The sequence below is a fragment of the Elephas maximus genome, chromosome 22, assembly GCF_024166365.1.
Source record: "Elephas maximus indicus isolate mEleMax1 chromosome 22, mEleMax1 primary haplotype, whole genome shotgun sequence".
Lineage (NCBI taxonomy): Eukaryota > Metazoa > Chordata > Mammalia > Proboscidea > Elephantidae > Elephas > Elephas maximus.
Genome location: NC_064840.1, coordinates 20248575 through 20267732, shown reverse-complemented (window position 1 = coordinate 20267732; position 19158 = coordinate 20248575). Strand labels below are relative to the sequence as shown.

The following is a 19158-nucleotide window of genomic DNA, read 5'->3' as shown; positions in this document are numbered from 1 at the left end:
GTGAGGATAAACCAGACAATAAGTCTACCGAGAACACTGACTGGCTCAGTGGTACTCTCAGCACTGCCCTCCCAGGGATGTGACTTCTAGTGCCCAGTGGCGCCCACTGTACTGATCACACCCATTTCAGCTCTCATGCCCGCTTTCACCACCAGGGCCCAGAGAGGACAGTGAGGGGCTTAGCGAGGTGAAGGGGTTTGTCTGGGGTCATACAGCAGCAGGGGGAGGAGGTGTCTGCAGCCCAGGGCTGGGGCCCCTGAACTCCAAGACCTAAGCCCCAACTTCTTCCAGCACATTTTTATTTAACGCTCAGAGGCAAGGTCCTGAACATGCTTGGGGTGAGAATAAGCCTGGGGAAGTGGAGACAGGAGGGCTCTGACAGGCACATTCACCGAACCTTGCCTGAGCACCTACTGTGTGCCAGGGTGCGGGACCCGGGGCAGAATCAGACACAGCAGGGGTGATTAGATGCATCACCCAGACAGCTCCAACCCGAGTCAGACAGAGCACCGAGGGAGCCCAGAGAAGAGGGGTCATTGCCAGGAGGAACAGCTCCCTGAGCACTCCAAGGGTGAGGGCAGCGCCTGGCACAGAGCCCAGAAGGTGCCCAATAAGGGCTCAGGCATCTAATGAGCCAGGCCTTGTGGGGCCAACTGAGTGGCGGGGGGTGAGGGCATTCCAGGTGGACAGGGGAGCCTAGCCACGTACTGATCGTGCCCGGCCCTGTGCTGGGTACTTTGCATTCACTCCCCTGCTGAGTCCTCCTAATTTCCCTTCAGTAGGGACTATTATTGCCCCCATTTTCCAGAAGGGGAAACTGAGGTACAGTGCAAGGAAGCCACTTACTTGCTCGAAGCCATCCAGTGGGGGACTGGTGGAGGGAGGATTTGAGCCCATATCTGTCTGGCCCCATGATCACAACCACCACATGTACAGGCCCATCATAGGGAAGACAGTCTGCAGAGCAGGGATGGGGTCGTTCGGTGGGTGTGAGCGAGGGAAGGATGGACACAGGCTGGAGGGGTCAGGGGGGCCTTGAAGGCTAGGCTGAGGCCTTTGTGCATCATCGACAGACAAGAGGGAGCCACGGAGAGAGCATGGGGGATGAAGCTGGCCTGCATGTGTTCAAGCCCCAGCTCTTCCACTCCCACCAGCTGTGCAACGTTCAGCAGCTCAACTAAGCTCTCTGCTCTTTAGTTTACCCACCTGAAGAATGGGGTTCAGAATGCTCCTACCCCACACATCAAAGAAGTTGAATTATGGGACGCAAATAAACTTATGGGTTTATAAAATGGGGAGGGGAGGAAGAGCAAAGAAATGGAAAACTGGTAGAGTGAGCCAGGACCTGGTCAGGTTTGGAGACAGTCTGGCCCCGGGGAGTGGGCCTACCCTGGTGCATGCCTGCCCAGCCCTGCCAGGTGGGTGCCAGGCCTGGGGTGGCAGCGGCGCCTCCACACTGTGCCGGGGCACGCGTCAGCATGTGCGTGTGCGCGTCTGTGTGTGTTGCTGCCGCAGCTTCTATGCAAACATGTTAATTTGTTTTCATTTTGTGTTTTTTTTCCCTCGCAGGATAATTGGGTGAGTTTGAAGTCTTGGCGAGGCTGCTGATTATAGCTATTTGGGTGGTGCCCTTGCGGGGCTTGGGCCCTGCCTCCTGCCTCTGGCAGTGAAGGCAGTGACTGGAGGCGTCTCGAGGGGTGCGAGGAGGTCTGCTGGGTTCTGGGGGCTCTTGCTGCCAGGGAGGGGGATGGGGCCACAGCTGAGAGCCGTCCTGGGACTCCCATCGTGCCCTTCACCCAGAAAAATTCCAACATTCAAGGGTGCAAATCCCACCCGCAAACATCTTTTCTTTGCCCTCTATGCAGCATTAAAAAAAGGCTAAATTAAAAAAAAAAAAACCCTAAAATTCTCATTGTCTGGATTGTTTTGGAAAAAGCTGGCAGCTCGGGAACTGCTGAGCCCACGTTCCTGACAGGACAAGTGCTTTGTTCTTTTTGTTACCCATCTGGTCCCCGTGGGCACTGAGTGTTCCTTCCAGGATGGGGGATGGGCTTTGGGCTCAGGGTATGAGGCTCAGGTTCTGCCCTCAGAAGCGGTGTGATCTCACAGCCAGTATCTGCCTTTTCTGAGTCTCTTTTCTCATCTATGAAAGCCCCCTGCCTTGCCTTGGAAGGACTAAGACGGCAGAGTTTTCCAGAACATAGTAGGGGCTTGGTTACATGCTCACTCTTTCATTGAGGAGGGGAGTGCTGGTGTGGGTGCAGGGACAGGGGCTTCCTACTGGACACTTGACCTCACCCCTGGCCATTCAGCCTTGTCATGGATCAGTTTATATGACTGTTTCTCCCAAAAGACAAGGACCAGGTCCCTGAGGGCCCACGTCTTTGGTTCAGACATCACTGAAGATCTACTGTGTGCACACTGTGTACAAAGAACTGGGGACAGAAGGGAAGGGCTTGAGGCTCTGGTGGAGGTAAGCAGGGTACAAGATCCATCTGGACCAGGAGGACAGCACTGCAGAGAACACACGTGTGTGTGTTGGGGAAGGGGACAGTGGAGGCTCTCTTGGCGGAAGTCTCACCCTGAGCGAAGGCCCGCTGGTCCCACATTGCTGAATGTGCTGTAAGAAGCCAAGTGGGCTTTGGGGGCTTCTTGCCTGTGGTTCTGGGCCTCCCATGGACCTGGGCTCACAGAGGGGACTTGGTCGGTATTTGCAGTGAACAGCTGCCCGTGAGCCAGGTGGGGGCCAGGAAGAGGCTACGGGCTGGCCCTCCCTGGGAGTCACCATCCCTGTATTCCTGGGTTTCTTGGGACGTTGGAGCCTTTGGCAAGTCACTTCACTATCTGAGCCTCAGCTTGTTTACCTTTAAAATGAGTCTCCAGTGGGACTCTGTCATGGACTGAATTATGTAACATGTGTAATTAATTTGGCTGAACCATGATTCCCCATACTGTGTGGTTGTCCTCTATTTCGTGATTACAAGTTAAGGATTAGAGCAGGATTGTAACATCTTTACTAAGGTCACATCACTGACCCAATGTAAGGGAGTTTCCCTACGATGTGGCCTTCACCACCTTTTATCTTACAAGAGATAAAAGGAAAGGGAAGCAAGCAAAGACTGGGGAACTCATACCACCAAGAAAGCAGTGCCAGGAGCAGAGCGCGTCCTTTGGACCTGGGGTCCCTGTGCAGAGAAACTCCTAGTCCAGGGGAAGACTGATGGGAAGGCGGACAGATAGAGAAAGCCTTCCCCTGGTGCTGACACCCTGAATTTGGACTTTTAGCCTACTTTACTGTGAGGATGCTATGAGTCGGAATTGACTCGACAGCAGTGGGTTTTTATTCAACAGGTTTTACTGTGAGGAAATAAACTTCTCTTTGTTAAAGCCATTCACTTGTGGTATTTCTGTTATAGCAGCACTAGATGACTAAGACAGACCCAATGAGACCATCCCCGGCACATGGGTACGTTCCTGGGAGCTACTCCTGGTCCCCGCCCATCAACCTGTTGTTCTGCTTGTCCTCTCTGCTCTCCCAGGAAACCCCAGCCCATGTTTGTCCACCCTGAGTATGTGTAAGCACTGGACGCCAAGCTCCACGTGTCCTGGCACCACACTCCCCACTGACCCCAGACTCGGTCCTATTTCCTTCCCATTGTTCAGCTCAGGAGACTGAGGCACATCGCTTAATGGTGAAGCAGAGCCCATGAGTCTGGTGAGTTGCCTGACCTCTCTGAGCCTCGGTGTCTTCGTCTGGAACATGGTACTACCACCCCCTGCCTGCGGGGTAAGGGGTAGGCACCTTCCAGTGCCAGGTACACAGCACATAGTAAGCCCACAACAAACCAGGCTAATGGCTGTCTGTGGCTCTTCTAGCAGCCAGAGGGCCCCAGGAAACAAAAGGAAGGCACATGATGGCGGGAAAAGGAGGCAGGGGAGAGGATGACAGGCAGGGACTCCCTGGCCAGGTCCCCTGGGGGTAGCAGGCAGACCTCTGCAGAGGGCTGGGGCCTCCCAGGTCACATGGGAGGCAGCTGGCAGCACCCATCCCCCACCAAGAGCCACACAAAGGGACCTCTATTCCCTGGCCTGAGCATTTGTCCCTGGCTGGGCCACACCACCCTCTCCCCACTCTGCTGGCTGCCCAGCCTGGCCCAAGCCTACACAAAGGCCTGTATGTCCCTGCCCAAGCTGGCTGGCCTCAGGAGACCCCATCCACAGAGAGCTAGGGAGCTCCGAAGTGTTGTGGGGAGGGTTCGCTGTGTGTGGCAAGGCCTCAAGTCCAGGCCACAGTGGGTGGGGAGGGGACAAGGGAGTCACAAGAAAGCCTTTGGAGTAGATGGACCATGGTACAAATCAGGTTCCAGCTTCCCTAGCTCTTACCTGTGTAACCTCAGGCCAGACCTTGCCTTCTTTGGGCCTCAGTTTCCTCATCTGTACAATGGGGACAATGACAACAATGGCCCAACTTTCTGGGCTGTCACAGGGTTCAGTAGTTGATGCTGGTCTGGCACGTAGTCAGCACCCATCACCCCAGAGCCAGGACAAATAGAAGCTATGGGGGGTGGGGGTATCATAGGCAGGAGTTTCACGGAGCCTGGTCAGGCATGTACTCATTCTTCTCTGCCCAACCTGGAAGCCTGGTAGGTCCAGCTCCCTGATGGGGAGCAACAGCAACTCCTAGAACACTCCACCCTTCACCTTCCATCCAGCAGGGCCATGTCCGTTGATACTGACCCTCAGGCCAGGGTGTGAGCTCCCTACCGCCCCTGCTCCATTTCCAGGCAGTGGCATGACAGCAGCTAACGTGTATTAAGCATCTACTGTACGCAAAGGACGTTTAGTGACATCGTATTCTTCCAATCTCTCCACAGCAGGATGGCACAATGGTTATGGGCTCTGGAGTCCAGTAAACCAGGTTCAAATCCCAGCTCCACCACTTCCTCCGTGGGTCTCTGGGCCTCACAGTCCGTGCACAAGAGGGGCCACCCTCCCTCAAAGGGTCTGTGCAACAACCAAATGAGAAGAACCCGCATGATCCCTCAGCTCAGAGCCTGGCCCCAACAAACCTGAAATCCTGACCACCAGGCTATTACCCCCAACTCAGAGATGGAGAAACTGAGGCCCAGCTGGCAAGCAGCAGCCCGTCTGGTGTGCAGGAAGTGGGCAATAAACCTGACAAATCATTCTAGTAGAATCGGGATTCAAAGGCCAAGTCTGGTGGACTCTGAAACCCTCATTTCTCCTGGAGCATTTTGCAAACATTTTTGGGGCAGTTTTTTCTCGTTTCAAAGATGTTCTCAGCTCCCTGGGCCACGAGGCCTATAGAGGGTGGGGCAGGAGGCCCAGGCCCTGAGGCTGACCCATCTTTTCAGCTGACCCTGGGGAGCCCTCTCCCCACCACACAAAATCCCCCTTTCTCCCTCCCAGCGCGGACAGCCAAGTGAACAGCGGAATACCAAGTAATTAAGCCGGCGCACACCATCCGAGCGCCCGGGAACACTGTGGAGTTCCCCTTTTATGTTTATAGCAATTGTATGAAAATGTGCAACATGGAGCGGCACCAGCTGACAAATGAGACGAAACAGACAGGATTCCGGGCCGGCTTTTTTCTGGGCCTGATTGGCATTAATTGTGAGCGTTTACAAAGCACAACTCGGCGCCTGACATTTGCTTCAAGCGAACGTTCCCTTCTAATAGTTTTAATGATTACAACAGGAGTTGGTGATCACTGCTGGGTAGGGAATGGCTGTGAATGGCTGCCTGGTGCCTGGCCTGGGGACCTGCCAGGGCCCTGGCCAGCCTGAGCTTACCGGGGTCCCAGGTGACAGTGCCCAGGTCCCACTTTCCCCTGCTACCTGCTTCGGAGGGCTGTCCCACATGTTAGGCCTTGGGGCCTTGGGCACCAGGACCCCCACACCAAACTGCCAGTTTATAAAGGTGCTGGTGAAGCCCACAGGCACAGTGATCCTGGGCTCAGACCCAAGGGAGAGAGGGAGGGGAAGGAAGGACAAAAAGTGGGACTTGGCTGGCCTGGCTCTGACGCTACAGGGCTTCGGTTTCCTCATCTGTACAATGGGCATACAAAGAACCCAACAAATACTGTCTGCTCTTCCTTGCTGTGTGACCCTGCCAAGCCCTTTCCAGGCTCTGGGCCTAACCTTCCTCACCAGTAACACAAGAGATGGGGACTTGGTCAGCTGGAGTGGCACAGACCAGGGTTTTAGCCCCACCTCTGGCCCCGTTTCAGCTGCATGACCTTGAGTGAGTCCTTTAATCTCTCTGAGCCTGGGTTTTCTTCATCTGATAATGGAGTTCATAATCTCCATAGGTTGCAGGGTGGTTTCTAGATTCCATGAGAAAGGGTGTAAAAACCCTGAGTTCCTGGCAGGCCAAAAGTCTACGTTCTGTTCCTTCTCTGGACGGTCCTCCAAATACCACATTCATGCATGCATTCATTCACACATTCATTCGTTCAGTAAACATCAAGTGCCCTGATCTGCAACCTGGGAAGACAGGAGTGAACAAAGCAAAGACCCTCCTTCAGGACATTGACAGCCTCCTGGGAGAAGAGAGGTGACAAATAGGTATAGAAGTGCTTCACATGCAGTATCCTATTGATTTCTTATCCCCATTTTACAGACAGTGAAACTCGGGCATGAAAAGGGAGAAACAAGTCTGAAGCCACCCACCTAGGATAAGGTGACGTGGGAACCAAACCCTGGAAGGTTGCTTCTAGAGGTGAGTTATCTGAAGACCCCCAGGTGAGGATGAGCCCACTCAGCCTCCAGGCAGAAGCCCCATCTGATGGCCTGAAGAGGGCCAACCACTAGCCTCTGATGGCCTTTCCGTCTTGGGTGGGGCTAACGCAGGCTGGGCACCAGGGCAGGAGACCTGGGCTGGGAGGAGGGGCATTTGAAAGGCCTGGCAGCCCCCAACCTCCTGAGGCTCCACGTCCCGGGCTAGAAACAGGAGAAGGAGACTTGCCCACTCCGCTCATTTGCACTTTTTCATGAGCACATGGAATGCCTGCTCCATGCCAAGTCCTGCCCCAGAGGTACCTCAGCCAGGTGGCTGGGGACAGCAGATGTGTACTTCCAGAGGCCCAGTGTTTTGAGAGAACCCAGTGGGTTCAGGGAAGTACCAGCAGCGTGCTCAGGCTATAGCCTTCTCTTGGCAGTTAGACCCCGACTCTGGGCAGGCCCCACAGACCCATCTCACCCTACCCCGCCTGGCCCCCCAGCTTGCCAGGCTCACCCTGCAGGAGGCCCCCAGGATGGATCCCAGCCCTGAGATTGACTCCAGCCAGAAAAACCTTGGCAACCATTTCTTTTGGAGTTGGTTTTGGGGGGTGGGGTGGAGAAAAAACAACAACAAAAAAATGCTTTTTTTTTTTTCCCTTTTGCATATGGTGGCACAGATGGGCCCATGATCCATAAAAACTGTTTGCAATTAAACTCCCACTTTGCATGGCTGGGTTTGTCAGTTGTCTGAACCATGAATGTGGGGCTCCACGCTGACAGGGAGACGGGACATGGGGCAGGTGGCGCAGAGGCCCAGGAACCTACTCTGGGCTTGGGCCCCGGACTGCTGGGGTGCTACGGCAGCCATTCCAGCTCCCTCTCTGGGCATCCCCCAGCCCATGCCAGGAGCCAGAGTGTAGCCAGGCAGTTGAGGTGGGGCTTGGCAGGGCTCCCCTGCCCAGCGGGGACTTGGCCAGTGTCGGGTGCCCTGGCTGCGGAGCTAATGAGGATGGAAAGAACGAAGCTAATCATTGTTCAGCCCCTGCCAGACACTGGGGCTGGGACCCGGGAGAGCCAGGAGGGTGGCTGGGCAGTGCGAGCCCTATGGGGGTCCAACAGGCAGAATGCGATGGCAGGTTCAAGGATGAGGAGCCAGAACCTCTGGCCCGGTTGGCAGAAGGGATCTCAGGTAGTGCCAGGAAGGGCTGCCAAGGCCAGAACTGGCTCCTTCCTCATTCCCAGGGGAACTGGCCCAGCTTCCTATCCTTCGAAAGCAGCTAGGGAAACCGAGGCAGGAGCTAAGACTATTTGAAGGGCCTAGGCTGCCCCTGCCAAGCCAATGGGCTCTCTGCATTTGGGAGCCCTTTGAACAAGCTTCCAGAGAGGGGATGAGGGGTTTGTACCCCTTCCACTGCCCCAGGCTCCAAAGGCCAGCCTGCCACCCCAGCACCGCCTCAGGATACTTTCTTGTTTGGGTTAACTAATGCATCATTTGGCTTTGGACCATGCGGAGATGGCTAATAATTGCTCCCTGATGAAAAAAAAATAAGGCCCTGATGCCCCCTCCCCTCTCCCCCCCTCAAGCTGGGAAAGAAACGTCATAAAAATAGCTTGTTATCTCACCTATTGAGGCTCCTACTGAATGTTACTGCTAATTGGGTATAACATCCTTGTCTTGTTCTCTGAGAAGCTAAATCAAGAAAGCGCCACTGCTGCGAACTAATTATATCTCCAGCCTGCAGCCTGCAGCTTGTCTCTCCCTTTATTGAGTTAAAAAATGGTCACGAACCTTCATCCTTCATCCCCCCGAGCGCTGGGCCCATGCTGCCCGCCAGGAGAGGATGGTGAGGCGTGGACAGCCCAGCGGGAGGGCCTAGGAAAGATCTCCAGAATAGGCAGCAGGGAGAGGACAGTGGGGGCCCCCTCCCCCGCCACAGGTCTGGTGTTCAGCGTTTCCTGGAGAGAGGGGCTCTGGCCTCGCTCCCCCTGCAGCTGGGCCCGTGGGGAGGTCAGGGGCGAGCGTTTCAGCCAAGGACCCTGCATCTCACACAAGACTCACACTGACCCCAGGACGAGGGTAGCATGATTCCCATTTTACAGATGAGGAAACCAAGGCTCAGTGTGCGAGCCAGGATTGAGCAATGTTCAAATACACTCACCTCGGGGCCAACTCTTCGCACAGGAGTAGCCCTTGCTGCCAACCTACACTCACCCCTCAGTAGAGAGCAGTTGTCATTTATTCACACAACAAATACCTCTTGGATGCCTACCTACTGTGTGCCAGGCACTGTTTTAGGCTGAAGCTTCCAGCAGACCAGAGGCAACCCCAAGCACCGGCTTGCCTCACCCTGGGTGTGTAGAAAGGTTGAATGATTGAATGAATACACTTAGACAAGGCCAAATCACTCTTCTGTTCAAAGAGCTGCCATAGCTCCCGACTGTGGGAGGTCAAATTCCAAATGCCAAGGCCAGGCCCTGGCTCCCTCCACAGCCCCGTTCCTTCCACATTTCAGCCACATCCGGCCACACACTGGTCCCTCAACCTAAACACTCTCACCTGCCTGCTTCTGGGCCACTTCTCATGCTGGTCCCTCCATCTAGAAGGCTCCCTTTCCCCGTTCTGCCTGTCAGAGCCTACCAGCCTTAAGGCCTCAGAACCAACGACAGCTCCTCCAGAAAGGCTGCCCTGTCTATCTGCCTGCCTCCCCCACCCCTGGCCCAAGCTGTGAACTTACAGGACCTGGGTTTGAATGTCAGCTTGGCCACTCAGCAAGAGCATGACCCTAGTCTGTTTAACCTCTGAGCCTCAGTGTCCTCATTTCTAATATGGGCTAAGAATCCTTCCCTAGGGGGGCTGAGGCATGCTGCAGGTGCTCTGTAGGATGAAGAATGAGAGGGCACCCTGAAGGATCTAGCTCACAGAAGAGCTCAAGAAGTGCTATTATTATCAACCAGCCTATAGGTGTCCTGAATGTACCTAGGTGCCCAGCCCTAAGGAGGCACTGCACTGCACTGGTGGGGACATGCATCTCTCTGGTGGTGGCAGGAAGGCAACAGACCCTCATACCTAAACAGCTCTCAAGGCTGAAGAGCCACCCATCTCCTCAGAGAAGATCCCCCCCAGAATCCCTCGCTCTGGCACCCAGGCCCTTGCCCTTACGAGGGTGACTACATGTGAACCTTTACAGAGAGGCCAGTGGAACCCCTGAGCTCACTGAGGTCAGGCATGTGACAGGCTTTCAGCTCACAGGCCCCACTGATTGATTGGTGCTGCCTACCCAGAGCCCCAGAAAGAACCCAAGGTCAGGCCTGCACTCAGCAGGGGAAGAGGGCAGCAATTGATTAGCGATGTCTGCCAAGGCCACAGCGGTGTAAGGCAAGCCAGGCTGGCCACAGACTGGCCATCCTTGACATTTTATGGAGGACTCAGCTGAGGCCGGGTTGGGGCGGAGGTGGGGGGGGGGGGGGCGGTGTGACTTGCTCAAGGTTGTGCAAGGTTCATATAGGGAACAGCTGGCTCGGGCTCGGATCCCCTCAGCTCCAGCCCAAGGACCCTCTCAGGACAGCCCTTCCCCACCCAGCATCCTCACAGGGAAAAGCTAGTGTGGACAACAAACGGGTTCCAATGACCTTCTGTGTGGCCCTGAGGTGGTCCCTTCCCCTCACTGAGCCTCGGTTTCCTCATTTACACAATAAATATAAAAACACCCTTCACAGAGAAATGTGAAGATTAACGGACAACATTCCTCCTTCAGTGAGTCCTCCCTGGCTACCTCAGTTGAAAGTAATAGCTCCCCCCTCTGATTTCCTAGCATGCTTTGAGAGACTGGAGGCCCACAAGGGCAGGACCACGTCAGTCTTACTCCCTGCTGTGTCCCCTGCCTCCTGGTACAATCCTTGTACACTGTGAATATGGTGATCAACCCACTGTACTGTGATGGTGTGCCTGAGGCCACACCCTCAGTAGGCTCCACTTTTCAAGGCAACTGGGGCTTGTGCCCCAATGCCTGGCAGGGAGCCAAGCATGGAGAAATGAATCTCTCTGAATGAACGGATGAATAAAGTGCAGAAATAGCAGTTCCTGTTTACTGCCCACTTGCCATCAGCTACTGCCAAACCTCAGAGCCATCCTCTAAGGTGGACTCAGCCCCTCTGACAGAGGAGAGGCCTGAGTGGTGCAGATATTGGGGGGAGGGCCGAGCCCCAAATTCAGGCCTGGTGACTGCAGGCTGGGAGGCCTTGCCATTTCTCCCTCCCCTGGTGCCAAGCTTAGGCCTTGATCCTGCAGGGCGACTGCCCTGGCCTTGGCAGCATATCCTAGAGCTGGCAGCTGGTGGCTAGCCCTCTCCTCCTCCTCTGAGGGAGGCCCCCTTCCTGCAGACTCTGGGTCATTAAGTTCTGCGTCATTAAGTCTCCGTCACCAGGAGCCTGCTCACAGCCAGCCTCGGCCTCACCCCCTGACCTCCTGGGCCTTTGTCCCCTGTATCCTCTGCACAATGGCAGGGGCTCCCAGGGCCCCAAACAGCTGCTGTGGCTGGGACGCTGACCTGCTGTGGGGCCAGGAGGACAAGCCAGGCCCTGGGCCTGAGCCCTGCCCACCCAGCTCTGGGGGGCTCAGCCAAGCCCCTCCCTCCTGGCTGTCCCCAGACCTCACCAGGCACTTTGCAGACCCAAGCTCATCCCATCCACAAGCCTGTGAGAGAACTGCTATTAGCCCCTTGAACAGATGAGGAAACTGAGGCCCACGGGGTCAAGTGACTTGTCTGAGGACACACAGGTAATGAGTGTAGGAGCCAGGATTTTGTTCCAGGCCTGTGACTCTTAATGCCCTGCAAAGGCTGCCAGTGTGACCTCAGAGGCATCCAGACCCACCCCCCCACCTGCCTGGCCCTGCAGGCATTTTTACTGGCTCGCAGCTGCCAGCGCTCTAGACGAAGTCCATGCCTGAGCTCGGCACTCAAGGCCCACACCCACCCTCCTAGTTGACCTCCCTTTTACCTCTGCCCTCTCCTCAACTCCCCTGCCCTTCCGGGTCATGCCCCTGTGTTCTCAAACTCCCTCTGTTGGTAACACCTCCATTCACTCCACATTGGGCAGATGCACCCAGGCCTCAGGGTCGAGACAAAAGCCCCCTCTGTCGAGATGTCCTCTCGGTTTCCTCACCCAGCCACCATCTCTTCCAGCCTTCCTCTCCTTCCACAGCAAAAGTTCAAACTTCAACTTAGTTGCAGACTCATCAAAAGCCCTCAAAGAGGCTACAGGCCCAGCTGATTCCTCAGAGCCTTGCCCCCTGACAGTGATCAGCACCAAGCCCTTGCCCCAACCCCAGCTGATACCCATCATTGTTGTTAGTTGCCCTCCAGTTAGTTTGGACCCATGGCAACCCCATGTGTGCAGAGCAGAACTGTGCTCCATAGGATTTTCAAGGCTGTGACTTTCTGGAAGCAAACTGCCAGGCCTTTCTTCCGAGATGCCACTGGGTGGATTCAAACCATCAATCTTTTGACTAGTAGTCAAGCACTTAACTGCACCACCCAGGGAGCCAGCAGCTGATTCTCAGTATTTACCCAAAGAGGGTAAGAGGAGGGGAGGGGTGAGCTCCCTCTTCTCACTGTCCGGCACCCGCCCCCCCCCCCCGCCCCCGCCAAATTCCCCACACATGCAGCTCTGGCCACCAACTAGATCTCACTTCTACCACTCCCTGGCTGTGTGGACTTGGGCAGCAAGGAAACCTCCCTGTGCCCCCGTTTCCTCCTCTGTATAGTGGGGCTAATAACCGCACCTGCATTTCTTTGGGTTATGACATAAACCCACCCCCTCATGCACCAGACCTCTAGGCTGGCGATTATCACTGCCACTGTTAATATTTCTGTCTGCTCCCACTAGAGTGGCCCGCACATAAGTTTGGGGTCTAGGGGGACCCGGCTTCCGACCACTCAAGGGCTCTGTGCCTCCATTTCCCCATCTCTAAAATGGTACTAACTCCGCCCACCAAAGTGCCAGCAAGCTCCCCATCACTGTGATCCCGTCTTTTGTTCGCCACACGCAGTAGGAGCGCAGATATTTCTCATCTAACCAATCAATGGTCCAGGTGGAAGGAATCCATCCACTTCTCCCTCCTCCCCACCCCCAGCCCAAGCCGACTAAAATAGTCATTAGGCAGATTTCAAAAGATGTCAGTAGCTTATAATTATAGTCGACATCCTCCGGAGATAAAAGTGATTACCTTGGATGCAAATCACTTAGCAACCAATCAGGGCGGCGGGCAGCGCCCGCGGAGGTGACCGGCCAGCGGCGCAGCCCTCCTCCAGCAGCCCGCACCGCGCAGGCAGATAAAGCGCACAATAGCTCTTGACACGCAAATGGGTTAACACAATAAAGGCGGCTCCGGCCGCTGCGGGGGGAGCGCAGCAATTCCCGGCCCGCGGGAGGTAATAAAGCAGCCCTTTTGTGCGCGCCTCCGCGTTCTCACCACCGCCCCGGGCCCGGAGGACTCGCCGCCTGATTGAATTACGGTTCATGAATATGAGCCGCTTTGCTCGTTTCCTCGGGTTTGTGAGGGATCCCAAGGCGAAGAAGGCCCCCCCTGGCCGGGGCCCAGCCCCCCACCAAGGGCTCAGACGTGAGCCACGTGCACTCACCACGTGGGGTGCCCTTGGGTGTCCAGGGACCCAGTGAGCAGAGGTGGCCCCAGCGATGCAGCTGGAAGGGTGGGGGCCCTTGCCTTCCAGGCTTACCCTTTGGCTCCAGGAGGGACTGGGAGAACGATTCAGGGCCCCCTTCGGAGGATGAGGGTAACAGTGGCCAAGGGAGCCTGAGTTTAGCAGGAGCTTGCTGTATGCCACGCCCTGCCCTGAGTATTCCTTTAGTCCCCACCTGGGTAGTGGCAGGCTATCACCAGCTCCTTCATTAGCAGATGTGGAAACTGAGGCTCAAGAGAGGCAAAGCTACTCAACCAAGATCACACAGCCAACAAGCGCTGGGCTGGGAAGTTGGACCCAGCCCCAGCCCACTCCAGAGCCTATATATATATATACTTTTTTTTTTAAGTTTCTGGTGAAAGTTTACACAAGCAAGTTAGGCTCCCATTTGACAATTTCCACACAAATTGTTCAGTGACATTAGTTACATTTATCACAATGTGTCAACATTCTCTTTGTGTTTCTGTTTGTTCCATTTCTAGTACTCTAGTTTCCCTGCCCCTTTCTTATCTTTGTTTTTGAGTAGCTTTTGAACTTTTGGTCTCATACAGATGGTTTTAAGTACAGCACCGAGCTTATAGGTAATATCCTTTATTTTGTGTATCACTCTGCTGTTTTGCTAAAAGGTGATCTCAGGGGACGGGCTTGGTTCTAGGTTTAAAGAGCACCTCAGGCCGATAGTCTTCAAGGAGTCCTCTGTTCTCTACTGTTCCAGTTTGTCTGGCTTTTTTTTTTCCCCTCCTTTTAATAAGAATTTGAGTTCTGCTCCACATTTTTCTCCCATTCTATCCTGGACCATCTATTATGATCTGGGTCAGAAAGGTCAGTGATGGTAGCTGGGCACCACCTAGTTCTGTTCTCAGGACAGATGAGGTTGTGGCTCGTGTAGACTTGTCTCTTTCCAGAGACCACTCTTAACCAGAAGCTGCTGCCCACCCCAGGGGAGCCTTAGCTTCCTCATCTGTAAAAGGGGGTTAAGGAGCCCAGCCCAAGTCTGGAGCAACTTTGAGGCTCAGAAAGGATGGGGGACGGTTGGTGGGCTTAGGAGGAATTAGACAAGGGAGATGGATTACTGGGGGGGGGGGGCAGGAGTGAGAGGAAGCTAACCTTGAGAAGGAGACTGCGAGGAGAACTAAGAAGGCCCCCTGACTGGAGAAGAGTTCCAAGGTTACCGTCTCCTGCCAAGGCAGGGAGCCCTCACTGGATCCTCTCCCCAACTTAAGCCCACCCATTCTACCTAAGCCTCCAGGACACACCCATTCAGGTCTCCCATTCAGCACATCATGGGCACAAGGGCCCACTCATCCCACTGCCCAGAACATCCTTATTCCTATGCTGGTGGAGCCCCCCTTGTGCTTTTCAAGCCCCTCATGTGGCAACCCCGTGGCTGAGTCTGGAGCCCTATTTACATGCCTGCTATCCCACTGGGTTAAGCAGCCAGCTGTGTGCCCACCTGCAGTCCCTGGGAGAGCTAAGGGCAACCTCGCCTCCCATAAGCCTAGAGGGGCAGATGACAAGGAGCCTAGGGCCGCTGGGTTTCATGCCACACCTGCTTGCAGTGCTAGAGAAAGGTGACAGCAGGTGATGCGACTCTGCTCAACACTGTCCTACAGCTAAGGAGGAACCAGGATTCGAACCTGAGTATCAGTGTGAGCAACGCATCTTGGGGCCAGATGCCCTCATATTCAATTGCCACTGACTCTTGTAGGGGCCCCTGTCCAACAAGTGGGGAGCACCTGCCCTCTACCCATGAAAGGAGGTGGGAAGACGCAGGGACTCTGGAGCCAGAGGAATTCAGGGCAGAACCTCTAAAGCTGCCTGGCTGCACACCCTTTGTTTGTCACTTCCTCTGTCAGAACCTCAGTTTTTCCTCATCTGTAAAATGGGCCACAGCACATGAGCCACCTCCAAGGAGTAACTGAGATCCTATAAAATGCCTGGCACATGCGGAGACTCTCGATAAGCTGGCACTCCCTCCTGCTTGTCGCCTGGCATGACTGCCAAGCCCAGGGAGCTGAGGGAAGGGAACAGAAGGAATTGCCCAATTCTGACAGCCTTTCCCTCTGCCTTGGCTACGGAAGTGTAAATACTCGACGGAGGGCCTCCAACTGCCTGTGTTTGTGGATCTCTGGCGCTTTGAGTTTGTTTCTAAACTGGGAAGCTTCGAGAGGCAGTGCAAACAGCTCTTCTGCCCACCTCTCCCAGTTCTCCCCCAATCTCCTGTTGCTCGTCTGTCCTTGGAAGTCTTTGTGTTTAACGACACCATTTCGGCTGGAAATATCTCCCTGCCAAGCCCCCCAAACCAGCTTCCCCAGTATTTATGGACCTGTTAAGCTAGCTGGAGAGCCTGGCAGAAACTCTGCCTGGAGAAATGCTTGCTGCAAACACAGGGGCCTGGCTTCTCATCGGGACCCCACACATACTCCCTCTGTCCTCAAACCATCCCCAAGATGCTGACCCCACACACACGCCTCTCTGCTCTCACTGTCACAGACCCCACCACCGCCTGCCGCCGAAGCAATGGCACAGTTTTCTAACCTTTTCTTAGAAATGTGATCACAGCAGTTTCACCCACATCCGACAGTGGCGGTAAGTGCTGGCAGGAACTTCAGAAGAGGCATCACAGAACCAGCAGCCGGATGCTAGCTGGAGGTTCTCTGGGCTGTGAACAAGGCCACGCTGGGGTGTCATGGGGAACGGAAGGCTGGTGCCTGACCCCCATCAAAGCTGGCCCCTAGCAGAGCCACATTTTATTCAGACCTTGGCACTGATGAGCCTGTAAGACACCTTGTCCTCCATTCACCAACGGACACCACACTGCTTGTCAAAAATCATTTCTTCACGTCAAAGGGAGAGCGGGTGGGTCAGGAGATAGGGCTTGGCCAAGGCCCCCGCAGCTTGGGCCTCAAGGGCTGGGGGATCCCCTGGACTTGGATGACAGGCAGCAGCTCCTTTGCACCTTCCCTAGCTGGAGGTGGGGTGCTCCTGCTTCTCTAAGCAGGAGTGGCCTGTTTTAAGGCTGGGGACTCACATCTCTGGGGATCTGGGAACTTCAGCCTCCTACCCGGGTGTATGGGGGTTCAAGGGGCCTCCTCTTTACATTCCTTTTGAAAGCAGAGAGTAGCTCTGACTGGGAGTCCTGAGCCCCCAGGCACTGCCAGGCTATGCGGGCAGAGCTCTGAACACCTGTCCTTGGGGGGAGGGGCATCAGCAGGGACAGCTGGCACTGCCTCCCTCCCCCACCTTATGGGGCGCTGGGGATTTAGGTCAGAGGGCTGCAGTGGGGGGTTGGAAGGAGTCGGCCCTCACCCCTCCACCACCCAAAGGCATGCAGTCCCGGCATGGCTAGCGGCCCCGCCCCCGTCAGCCTTGGGTCGAGACAAGTCGGGTAGCCACAGCAACCCGGTGACGTCAGAGGCCTGGCAGTGACGTCACGCCGGGGCCCGTACGGGGGAACCCCGTCCGGGTGAGTTTCTCTTTGGAACTCGAGGCAGGAAAGGGACCCGCTATAGTCTAGCCCCAGAGCACACATTCCTCAACTGCAGCCACCTGCATAGCCGGGACTCCACAGCCCCTCTGAGCTGATGTCCCTTGAAGATCCCGGAGGAGACTCGGGAGACTCCATCGCTGTCCCAAGCTGGACGCCCTTTTCTCCACCTTCCAAGACGCGGGATTTCCAGGGGAATTTTCAGCTGACGGAGCTGCTACTTTTGTCTAATGGCTTTAGGGGTGGGGTAACATATGCTTTCTGGCATCCGCCCCCAGGGCCCTGAGGAGACCCCAAAGCGGGCACTTCCCACCTGCACACCGGCCGGCTGGCCCGTCCGGACAAGTTTTTTTGGGGGGTAAAGAGACAGGGGCACCAATGTTTCAGGATCCCCGACAGCTCAGGGCCCATTTATGTCTAATCGAGGCTGCCCCAAGGCCAGGGGATGCCTCCAGCTCCGCACCCCGCCCCGCGGAACTCACCGTATCAGCCAGACCGTCGAAGGACACCTGATCTCAGCGGCGACGACGCTCCGCTCGGCAGGTCGCAGCCATGCAGGGGCGGCAGAAGCTGCCTGAGGAAGCCCCCTTTGGGGGCCGATGCCCCTCTACTGGTAGGAAGCGGCGTTATCAGAGAGGGCGATCCCGGCGCCGTCCAAAGTCGGGGGGTTTCTCTGCTTAGCGGGGGTCGCGCTCGCCCCGGACCGGGGCCGCGCGGCGGCTCAGGCGGCGCATCCTCGCCGGGCCCTGTGTTCCCCGCGTCCGGCGGGCGGCGCTGCACCTCCCTCAGGGGCCGGGCTCAGAGCTGCAGCGGCCCGCGCCGCTCCCGGAGCGCCCTCTCCGCCCGAGTCGGAGCCGGAGGCCCCAGCCCCTATCGCCGGCCCCCGCGGCAGCTTGTCTTTGTTGCTTCCTCTTGCCCGCCAGCCCGCGGCTGACAGCCCCCTGGTTCGCCCGGGGGTGGGGGGCCGTCTCCTCCGGGATGCGAGCGCCCGCAGTGGCCCCGGCTCCTTGCCGGCGATGCACCGGGCCCCGCAGGTTGCAAAGCGCGGCAGCGAGAACGCACCGGCCCCTCCTTCTCCGGCTCCGAGCACCAGGCGTGGGGGGAGGGGATGCAGGCGAGCGGCGGCGCGGCGGCTCGGATGCTGCCCCGGGGCCTCGGCGCCGAGGAAGAACCAGTCCGGGTGGCGTAGGGCGGGCGCGAGGATGGCTCGGGGGACGGTGCACCAGGCGTGCGAGCCCGCGAACTGCAGCAGGGGCGGCGCGCGCCTGGCTCTCACGCGCCCATGGCCCGGGGAGGCGCGCGGGGGCTCCCGGGGCTGCAGCCTCGCGCTGCTGGGCGCGCGCCGGAGCCTCGCCTCAGTCCCGGGCGCCGAGCGCCGCGTCTCGCAGGCGGTGGACTCGGCTGTCCGCCTACCCCGGCCGGCGCGCGCAGCACCTCCCGGAGCAGCCGGCCCGGCTGTCCTGCCCGCTGCTCCGCTCCGGTCCGAATGACAGGCGCTAGCGCCGGCCGCCGCCTGAGCGTCTTATCCCTCCGCCCGCCCCCCGTGGCCTGGTCCAATCAGCGGCGGCCGAGAGGCGGTTACCAGGGTGACGCGGCGCCGCGTCCCGTGGGGGGCGGGGCCGGGGGCCGCCACGCGCGCTTTTCGCGGCAAAATTCAAAGGCCGGCAGGGCGGCTCTCCAACCTCCTCCCCCAAGCTGGGGCGAGGCGGGGCCTGCCCGGAGAGGACTGCAACTCCCGGCATGCAGTGCGCCAGCCCCCGGCGGGGGGACTGCGACTGAAAGGGCAAGGCATGCTGGTACTTGTAGTCCCTTTATCCGGGAGATGGAGTGGAAAAAATAGTATATTTCTTGAGCACCTACTTGGGGCAAGGCACTGTGCTAAGCGCATTATCTGCACCGTTTCCTTTGATATTGGAAATCTTATGAAGAATTCGCTCAAAAATAATAATGGTAGCAAACACGCAGCGTTTAGGATGTGCCGGGCATTGTTACATCTACTTCACCTAGTCTTCACAACAACTCTGTGAGGTAAAAAAAAAAAAAAAAAAGGTAGGTATTAGTATCTCCCCATTTTACATATAAAAGGAGCCCTGATGGCCCTGCTTGGCTGCTAACAGAAAGTCATCGGTTCGAACCCACCACATGTGGAAGTCGGCTTCCATAAAGATTTACAACAGTAAACCCTGTGGGGCAGTTCTACTCTGTACAATAAGGCCCCTATGAGTCG

General features: G+C 56.6%; 1 protein-coding gene across 1 annotated transcript in view; it reads right to left on the bottom strand.

Moving 5' to 3' along the window:
• FAM222A (family with sequence similarity 222 member A) overlaps positions 1-17491 on the bottom strand; it is a 72150-nt gene extending 54659 nt beyond the window's left edge. The window contains exon 1 of the mRNA XM_049866085.1: positions 17414-17491. The gene's annotated coding sequence lies outside the window, so the exon portion shown is untranslated. The remainder of the gene's footprint in view (positions 1-17413) is intronic.
• Positions 17492-19158: the final 1667 nt, after the last annotated feature.